Source organism: Agelaius phoeniceus, chromosome 3 (genome assembly GCF_051311805.1).
Source record: "Agelaius phoeniceus isolate bAgePho1 chromosome 3, bAgePho1.hap1, whole genome shotgun sequence".
NCBI classification, from domain to species: domain Eukaryota; kingdom Metazoa; phylum Chordata; class Aves; order Passeriformes; family Icteridae; genus Agelaius; species Agelaius phoeniceus.
Genome location: NC_135267.1, coordinates 98,837,281 through 98,846,446, shown reverse-complemented (window position 1 = coordinate 98,846,446; position 9,166 = coordinate 98,837,281). Strand labels below are relative to the sequence as shown.

At 41.5% G+C, this 9,166-nt stretch overlaps 1 pseudogene; it reads right to left on the bottom strand.

The window, feature by feature from the left end:
- Positions 1-3,586: 3,586 nt before the first annotated feature.
- LOC143693662 (uncharacterized) lies at positions 3,587-8,873 on the bottom strand (annotated as a pseudogene).
- Between the last annotated feature and the right edge of the window lie 293 nt (positions 8,874-9,166).

Sequence of the window (9,166 nt, the reverse complement as noted above, 5' to 3'; positions counted from 1 at the left end):
AGCAGAGCAGAGCAGAGCAGAGCAAGACAATCCCCTCCCTTGCCCAGCTGGCGATGCTGTGCCTGATGCACCCCAGGACAGGCTTGGCCCTCCTGGCTGCCAGGGCACTGCTGATGCACATTCAGCTTGCCATTGGCCAGGAGCCTGGGTCCCTTTCTGCAGTGCTTCTTTCCAGCCTAGTCTATGCACACACCAGGATTGCCCTGTCACAGGTGCTGAATCCAGCACTTGCCCTTGCTCAACTCCATCTGGTTGGTGATTGCCTGTGGGAATCCTCAAAACCAGAGGGGTTTGGGAAAGCTGCAAAAGGCAGGCCTCAGAGACAGCAGAACTGTCATTGGAGCTAAGCAGTAGTCATAAGGTTTGTCAGCAGAAATATTAGATGAGAAGTAGAAAAGTAAGGACAAATAGAATAATGGTCTGTGTATTAATGCTTGTCTAGAATAACTCCCTAAGCTACAGCAAAGTATATCTAGACAGATGTTAGGAAGTTCTAAGCTTAATAATGGAGCTCTGTGCATTGTATCTTAAGGCTTACAAGCAGGTCTTTTATTCAAAAGAAGCAAGCATTGTTTTAACCACAGGTACATGTGCTTATAGGATAGAACTACTGTCAATATGCTTTTGCTTTGTGTGATTGGTCAAAAAACTTTAAAGGAAGTTGTAACATTAAGTTCTTTAAGTGGGGATGTGAGCTGCTGGCAGCTTCCCATTGTCATCACCATGTAATGAGACCGATGCTGGAAAATACAACCGCTTGAGACACCGTCCCCAGCAGTCCCGCCCCTTTTGTGATTTGTGCATAGACTCCTGGCCAGCGATAATTGCCCATCTCTTCTATTTGGCAAGATCTCTCTGCAAGGTCTCTGTGCCCTCAAGGGAGTTAGTTCACAGCTCCTCCCAATTTAGCGTCTTTGGCAAACTTGCTTAATATTCCTTCAAGTGCTGTGTCCAGGTTGTTCAAATGATGTTGAAGAAAACTGGCCCAAGGATGATACTGTCTTAGCCACTGAAATTAGCGCTTCATACTTCTTCTTGTTCCTTAGTGCAGAAATCACAACAAATGTCTACTTTGTTTCTTTTCTATTCATGCAGATATCTTTTCTTATGCTCATGCTTTTTATCCCAAGAGCAGCTGACACGACATTTACAGACACAGCAACAGCACACTTTTCCTGCTCTTACTAGACTTAACAATTTTGCAACCTGTCAATCAGTGACCTTTGCAACTAAAGTCAGATCTTCAGCATTTCTCATAAAAAGAGTAGAATGTCCTCAGAAGAAAACTTAGCTGCATTCTCTGTACGACTGAAGAATAAATGATAATGAATTAGCATCACAATCATTTAAACACAGAGCCTATACTTTAGCAGGGAAAAAAATTAAAAGAAGACCTATTTTATGCAGCAACATATCTGAGAAACAAAACAACTAGCACCTTCCAAACTGTTCCCTGCAGTAGAAATGTACTTATATGAATACAGAAGATAAAAGATGTGGTTTTGAAAGGCTATATCCTTGCTAAGCTAAATTGGATCTCATCCTGCAGATGAAAGGTCAAGGAGCTCAAAGTGGAACTGGAGAGACATGTCCAGATAATGAGATACAGCAAAGCATTTTTCAAGATAATTAAGCATTCTGGTGGACTGGGCAGTTAGGTTAAATCTGCCACACACATTCACTTTCGGGGACTGAACTGTGGAGTGCTAAACCGTATCTGCTGCTGTGCAAAGTAAAAGAGATCCATCCAAATTGTATGGTTAGTGTGAACACTCTCACTCTCAAATTGTAAAACACTTCATAAGCTATAAATCAGTCTTAGGAACAAAATGAAATAAAGCCATTATACCATCTTGGAATGTGAAAACATTTTCAAAATATTTTTTTCCTTATGTTTTCTTCTTTCTTCTTTTTCTTCTTTTTTTAAATCCCACATTATGTGATTCATAATTTCAACCATTCTGGAATGCTTTCAACAGATGAACCGAGCATAGTAGTTTTATTACAGGCTCTTGCCCCTTACATGCTTCATTACAGTTTTGGAATATACTCCACAGTCAATTAGTGGCTTTTTATCTCTTTTCCCAGAGACAACTTCTAAAGGACTACTTAACCCCTAAAAATCATAATTTCTTTGGTTTCCCCAAGCTTTTTGAGAAACTTTTGTTTTGTTATGTTTTGTTTTGTTTTGTTTTTAATTGCATCATTCCTAATGTCTTCAGACCTGCTACAAGAAGTTAAAAATAAATCCTATTTTAAAGAGACTGTTAAAGCTAATGAACCACCAGTCTTGGTATTTGTATGTTTCTAAATCCTTTTAATTCCAACGTTGCCTTCCTGAATCTTCAGTTTAATTAGAAAACACTGTGTTTATAAAACAGACCCAGTTCAATTGCTTCTGCAAATTCACCTTCATTTTATAGGATTGTACTTCAAGAAATCTTGTTTCATTCAAGCATTAAAAATATAGATTTGACATCATATGTGAGTATTCCATCTGTCTGAATTGTATTTCATTGTGTGAGTTTCTCACTTGCTTCAAATAAGGACAGAATCTTCTCGATTTGCATAGCATGTTACCTGAAGATCTCCTGTCTGCTTTCTTCACTTGCTTTAATGGGAAGACAAGGGAAATCCATTCTGAATGTTATCTTTCAGAGTCTACCAGTGTGCTTATATGGACTAGAACCAATTTCAGCTTGAAAGAAGGTATTGTCATGATCCGCTCATAGCAACGGGGGTGGTGATGTTTTGTTAACTGATCTCGGAGTGCAAAAGACAACCTGGAAAGGGGATTGGAGTATCAATCAAAACAATTGCAGTTTTATAGAATGACCATAGCAAATGCGTGAAAGGAATTAGGGAGAGGAAAAGAATAGAAAAGAGGGGGAGAAAGAGAGAGGGAGTATAGCTACCAAACATGGAGAGACGCAGTGCTCGTAGTCCAGCCAATAGAGTTTGCCTAGTCACTTTGGCAAGATCTCAAAGTCCTGGTTAACTCAAGGTTCTATTATAGTTCATTGCTGACGGGGGAAACAGATCTTGAAAAGGCTGAGGGGGAACAGATACAATCAAGAAGAAGAAGTCTATTGAAATTGCTGAGGGGGAAAAAGGTATTGAAGACGGGTACAGACAGTCCATGTTCTCAGCAGGATAAGTCAGTATCAGCAGTGAATGGGACCCAATGTTTCAGGACTGCTTTCTGGGGGAAACCAGTCTAGGTCCAGTGAACACATCTGTAGGCAACACTTAGCAGGCATCCTGCTTCAGTCAGGCCAGCAGCCCTGGATCAGAATTACGGGTGTCTCAGTCTCAGTCCTTGGTAGGGGGGCTTCAATCTCCGTCCATCACGGTGCTAGTGGAGCAGATGAAGGATTTTCCGGGGGGGGGGGGGGGGGGGGGGGGGCTACCAAAGTTGCCCCAGCAAGTTCATCTGGCCAAGAGGTGGGAAAATTCCTGGCCTATTGTCGCGAAGCAATTGCAAGCATATAGGGCGTGTCGCCCTTTGGCAGGCCCTGCTAGAAGCAGTCACTGTAGACACAGAGGCGAACAATCACTTGGCAGGCCAGAATTCTGCTCAGCGGCCTCAGGATTTTTGGTGTTCATCCACCACCGGCAGGCCAGAATTCCCATCGGGGTCCTCAGCGTCCTGATATTGGTCCTGTGGACGGTCATGAGGCAAATGAGGGGAGCCTCAGACTGTCTTTCATAGCACCCAGTGAGTCACGACATTCTTCAAAGGGCCTTCATCAGCAGTGTTCTCTAGTATTGTTGTGAAGTCTTTAGGACTTGTCTTACATTGGTAGCATATTCCAGAAAGCAGAGACAATACGTCAGACAGAGAGAGAGAATGGAAGGAAAAGAAAAGATAGAAAAAGGGGGGGAAGGAAACAATAAACAAATATAATTCATATTAATTTAAACCATAGTATTTTAAAACAATTTTTTCAAATGATCAAAACTAATCACAAATAATCAAAGGCAATAAAGCAATAAACAAATCAACAACAGTTAATTTAAAATATTTTTGTTTCAAAACAATTCACCAAAAATCAAAAGTAATTTTCATATAATCACAAAAGAAAATTGAAGATTATTTCAAATCACATACTCTCATTTATAGTCGCCTTGTGTCAATAGTCTCGGAGATGTCCACAGTGAAAATGACATCAGCCAAGTTGTGTGCATTAATTACAGACATCAATTTTGTTAACTCTTTCATCATTCTCCAATTCACAATGAGTAAGATTGCTGATTAAAAATCCCCAATCAAAACGAAACTCAAAAGGACAATGATGGGATGACACATATTGTTCAGGACACTTGTGGCAGTAGGTGACCACCCAAAAAGAGTATCCCACCACCTGTGTTCAGCATCTTTTCTTACTCTCTCTATGACATGGTGTATTTCTATGACATGGTGATGAACAGTTACCAGGGCTTTCTGCCCATTCTTCTTGATCTTCTCCAATATTTTGATGAAGTCCTGATGAAGCAACAATTACTTTACCAAAGTAATGTTCATGCCAATGGAGTAGGTATATGTCCTGGTTAAGGGCAAATTTGGGAGAAAACCTCCAAAAAGGGCCCCCTCCATGTTACATGGATTCTTACACCTCCAGAAAGCAAACCCACACGGCCCCTCCCCACAACCGTGTCAGGAAGGATTCCTTGGAGAGAAGTGGAAAGAACCTGTTTATTTAACAGGCACAGCACCCCCCAGCACACAAAAGGAACAATACCAGATGACACCACTCTTTCACCCCTCTGAAAAAGATGACAACTTCAAAAAGTCTGTCTTGGAGGTGGTTGCTCTGTTATCAGTCCCTCCAGTGCTGGGGTAGCTGCTACAGGCCAGGCCACAAGGTGCAAACTCCCGGTGTTTCCCAGGTCCCAGTCCAGAGCAGGTTCAAGTTGGTCCAAAGAAGGGAAAGAAGAAACAGTCCAGGGAAAATTTGGACTGCTTAGCTAAACTAACTAATGAGCTGAAGCAAAAAAGCAAGAGCAAAGCAGGAGCAAAGCAGAAGCAAGAGCAAAGCGAAAAGCAAAGCAAAAAGCAAAAGCAGTACCATATAACTGCCCTGTCTCTGTGTCCCGCCAGCTGTGGGGGAGTGGCTGATAGCAAAACCAAAACAAAACATTCACTCTTCACAGCCAGTCTTGAAGGCACAGAACATGATATCCAGCATCAACAGAACACACGGATGGGGATACAAGCATCATGAGGTCACCCTAGGACAGTAGTAGTTTGTGAATTGGTCTTTAATTGGATTGGAAAAGGTAATGGGAGGTAACTGGATCTTCTGAAGAAAAATCACATCCTGCAATTTTTTAAAGTTACAAGCACAAAAATTTGAATGATTTTTACTATCCACTACTACATTTTCTACCAATACCATATCACAAGCAGTTCTAAAGCATGCACACCCATTGCCTATATGTTTAAGGACTGTTTCGGAAGTCTCGTTAGGATGAATTTCAAAATGACAGATATTTTGTTCTGCGTCCAAACAAACATCTTGAGCTATAATTGTATTAATTTCACAGATGAAGTCTTGTTCTTGGACAATACAAGATTTCAAATTAACATTTTGCCATTTTTCACCAGTTTGATGGGCCCATTCTCTATGTTCAGAAAGATAGGGAATAGCTCCATCATGATTTAGCCTTAATGCACTAATAGGAAATCTCAAATGCACTGAGGCATTGCGTATGGTTAACACAAGAGCTGTGGCTGTGTTTGTAATGGGGTCATAAGTAAAATTCACCAAGTGCCACCAGGATTGTAATTCTCTTTCAAAATCAGTGGCACTGTCCCAAATTCTTTTCCGAATTTCGGTAGGAACTGACTGCATCGAAAATTGTGCCTGGATACAGCTAAGAGCCAAAGAAAGGTTATTTTGTGTAGCATCGGGTGCATAATTTACCAAATTGTGATCACTTATATTTACCTTTTCCCAAGCTGGTAATATGTTTGATAGCAAGCACTGCTGTGTTCCTAAAGCCAATAAGGATGATTGTTGTGGTTGTTTTAATTTGGTCAAATCTCTATTTGTGGCAGCCAATTTATCCATTAGTACTTCAGAATCAATACTATTTAGAATTCTCAAACCTGTTCCCACAACACCGGTTATGTCTCTTAGTGTCCGTTTTTAAAGAAAAAATGGACTTTCCGTTTTTGCAGCCAGGTGGTCCAACCCTCAAAGGAAGTCTGCAAAAAAGGCAAACAGGCCGGCTGAATTTCTGAGACATTGTTTTGCATCATCAGCAATTTGACTTGTTTAAGAGACCATGCCAGATTGAACAATATGTGTTGTTGACCAGTTTTCCTGATTATGTATGGTCCAATTTCAAAACTTCTTGGGCCAAGCATAAGCGGTGGTTGGGCTGGAGTGGTGGTAGTAGAAGGTTGGGTCATACCATTTATTATCAATTTAAAAGAAAGGCCTTCAGTATTTTTGATACCTTCTCTGGCACCAGAAGGTAGAGGGTATTGTTTTACATTAGTTGTTTTATTATAGGGTAGGGAGGGTGCAGTTTGAAGCAACCTAATGTTAAGTGGCAGTGTGCCAAAAGACCACAGAAATCCCTCAAAGTCTTCCCACTGCCTCCCAGCAAGGACATCCATTCCTAATCAATTATTTGGAATGTTCCCAATTACTATTTTGATGACTAGTTGATGCTCATCTCCAGGGACCGTCAGTTTGACTAAGGCAACATTCATAGATTCTGTAGTTCCCAGAGCATTAAGAACACAGCATTGTCTCTTACTTGGAACAATTCCACACCTCTGGGCATCCTTTTTGGTTAGTGCAGAGATTTGAGCCCCAGTGTCAATCAAAAAGGTTACTAGTAGCCTTTTGAGGCCCGTGATAGCTGGGATTAATATATCTCCTGATTTCTTTTTAGTGAGCATTCTTAAATAAACCAAGCTCTGCCCCTTTGCCCACCTGTAAGTGGCAGAGAGATTCGTTTCCCAAAAACCCTGTTGGTTTTGGTTCACTGCCTGTGTTCTGTGGGAGAGGCTGGGGGAGGGTTAGTTTTGGTTCCTGAGAAGGGAGGGGTGCACTGGGTTGAGCCGATGGATTCAGTTTTCACTGGTGCCAATTATTTATTATTTTCTGCAACTTATTAAGGGGCAAACCATACATCACCTCTTTGGGGACCCGCTTTGTAATTTCCCAGTGATGGTGGTTAGAGATTTGTTTTCCTTTCTCTATATTTTCACTGTGAGGAGCCCCAATAAATCAAACACCTTTTTTTTTTTTCTGATTTCTCCTCCGGGGTTTTTATAGGTCCATATTGTCTACAATAATTAATCAGATCTACTGCAACTTCAGCTCATGTCCAAACTTTATGGCTACTGGCAGGTGAATCAGATTGAGAAGCTGAGGGCTGTGAGGGGGAAGAGTAGGGAGTGAAGCCAGGATCTCTAGATCCACTTTGGTCAGTGGAGTTCCTGAGGAATCTATCTAGTCTTTCTACAGGATTCAAAGCCATTATGGTTTTCTCTAGAGTCATTGTTGTAGGTTTAAGTGTTTCTGGAAGCCCACGAATTCAAGGGGTCAGTAGTTCTGGCTTCACAGGTAATTGCATTGGGCATTCAAAACCAGGAAGTAATTTCTTTTCATGAATCATTTGCAGGCAGGCGGCTTTGTGGACGCTTTCTAAGAGCTGGTCGGCGGTGCCAACGATTGCCAGGGGGTCACCCCTTTCCAAAGGATTCATTCTCCCAGCCCAGAAAGACGCCCCCTGTGTCAGGGACCATGCATCACACTTATCTCCTTATCTCCTGCTGTTAAGAAGACTCCATGTCCCCAGTACCTACTGGCCTCCTGTTCGGTTAATTTAATTTGCTCCCCACCACTGAGGGACACTCGGAAGACATATTCTGTCTCTGATTCTTGTGGGAGGCGCCCGAATTCTTTTTACAGCTTAGCTAATTTGGTAGCACTGAATGGTATTTGTTTAGTTGTGATATGTGGGTCAAGATCCTCTTTTGGCGATGGAGAGAGACAGGGAGACCCACTCGGTGATCAGAATCCAATTTTATTGTGGGATACAAGTGCTTATATACTATTTCAGGGAGACTAGTAATGTGTACTACAATGATTAGGTTAAAATCACATACACAAACATGCATATAACAACATCTCTTGCTTGCAGAGTTTAATGGGATTTTCTTTTTCCAGTAAACCCATTTGATTTAATCTTCTTGCAATCCAGGTCTAATTTTCAAAGTTCCATTTGTTTATGCCAAGGCATCCTGTTATCAAATCTCTTATGTTTACCAGGTCCAAAGTGCATCATCTGTCTTGTGTCCCCCAACATTCCTCATCATTAATATAGTTCTATTCTGTTTGAACCAAGGGTCTCAAGTGAGGACAGCAGTATCCTCCCCAGTTTTTTACTGCCTCAAGTTCCTTATGGGGATAGATTTGTTTAATGTGAGGAGTTTCCTTTTCCTCTGCCTCTGTAGAGGAAACAGATTGATGTGAATTCTTAGCAAGTTCTTCTCTAAGGGCAGCTCGCAACATATAGCTCTCATTTCTATCTTCCTTTAATTCTTTCTGCAAAATTTCAACTAGGTTTTGAAGGGAATCTATTCTTGCTATTTCCTCATTTCTTCACTTAAAATGGGTTTCTATGGCTGCTGTGAGACAAGCTCCCAAAACTGAGCAGAGGATGGTTTTATTTTTGCCCGGTTTAACTTCTGTTTCATGTTGTAAAGAACAAATTCTATCTATGACATTTTCTAAATTAAACCAGTTGTTCTCTGCCCAAACCTCCCCCCTTGAAGAAGGCTTGGCATTGTATTTAGCAAGCAGAGCAGAAAATTCAGCTTTAACTTTTGCGCTAGAGCTTTCAGTCATTTTATGAAGGGACTAAAACCACGACAGGGAGGTGCAAACTTAAGTTAGACAATCTCACAGCCTTTGCTGTGTTCCCCTTTGCTTTGCTGGCTGGGTGAAGAGACAAAATCTGCCTGGGAGGCCCTGCTCAGTTCCTTCAAGCTGTCCCTTCCTTCCCAGACAGTCCGAAGTCACACATAGACAAAAACAGTTTCCCCTTTTGCACTCAAAGATCTTTTGTGAAATTCTAAAGACAGAACCCTCAATAGAGTATGGGGGTGTATTTCACCTGGGCGTGTGCAGTTTGCAGGAAA